Raw genomic sequence first — 1,038 nt, forward strand, 5'->3', positions numbered from 1 at the left:
GGGGTGCCCTCGGGGGACGGGGACGCGGCTGCGGCTCAGCTCTCCCACGCAGCGCGTCCTCTGTGGTTTTCCGCTAGGAGGAATATTGCAGACCTTAAACCAAACCCTCGCTTTGAGCGGGCTGGGGGGGGGCTCTCGGGGACACGGGCCGGCCCCGGTGCTGAAGTGCAGCCGGGAGCCGGGGTTGGCACGAAGAGCGGAACGTGGCGGGTGCGGGAGGGCGCAGCAAGCCGGGCGAGGGCGGTGGGAGTCGCATCGCCGTCTGCGCGGGAGCTGCCCTTCCCACGGCCGAGGGGTTTCGGGGAGGTCGTGTTCGCCCAGAGCGTGGCTGCCTGTCCCCTGCCCATGCCCTGCCCGCATTCCCCTTGCCTGTCACCGAGGCTGTGGACCCCGTCGGGGGATTGGGTGCAGCTGGGTCGTGTCACACCCGTGATGATGCCCAGGCCGCCCATCCCTGCCCTGCTGTTACTGCAGCGCAAAGGGTCCCCTCGTCTTCGCTCCCTTTGCACCGACGCCTCAGAAACCCCCCGGTATGGCTGGGGTGGCAGTTCAGCAGAGCCCAAGAAGCCCTCCCCGAGAATTGGGGCCCTCCCCAGCAATCAGGGCTCTCCCGCAGGGCAGGGACAGGGGGGGACCAGAAAGGCTGGTGTGGTCCGGCCGTGCCAGGAGCACGTGTCACCGGGGAGGATGGGGGCTCTGCGCCCTGGCATGGGTGGCACCTGGTACCTCTGGGGTGGAGCATCGTCATCTGGCTTGGCACTGCACATCAGCCTGGGCCAGGGGCCACATCCTGAGTGGGAAGGGGGTCTTGTGCCCGCTGGGGCCCTCATACCTAGGAGTGGCCCTGGGACCTGACGGGGAGGTTACTGGGAGGTACTGGGATTTTGTGGGGCCCTGGGCCCTACCTGTGTAAGCATTTCGGGGGGGGGGGAATCACCAGTGTTTGAGTGTAGGGCGAGGCAGTGGCCAGCTGGTAATGATTAACCCCAGGCTGAGCCAGAGGATGAGGCCCCCCCCCCCCCCCGCAAGGGGCTGGGG

The sequence above is a fragment of the Aptenodytes forsteri genome, unplaced genomic scaffold (genome assembly GCF_000699145.1).
Source record: "Aptenodytes forsteri isolate BGI_AS27 unplaced genomic scaffold, ASM69914v1 Scaffold624, whole genome shotgun sequence".
Taxonomy (NCBI): Eukaryota; Metazoa; Chordata; class Aves; order Sphenisciformes; family Spheniscidae; genus Aptenodytes; species Aptenodytes forsteri.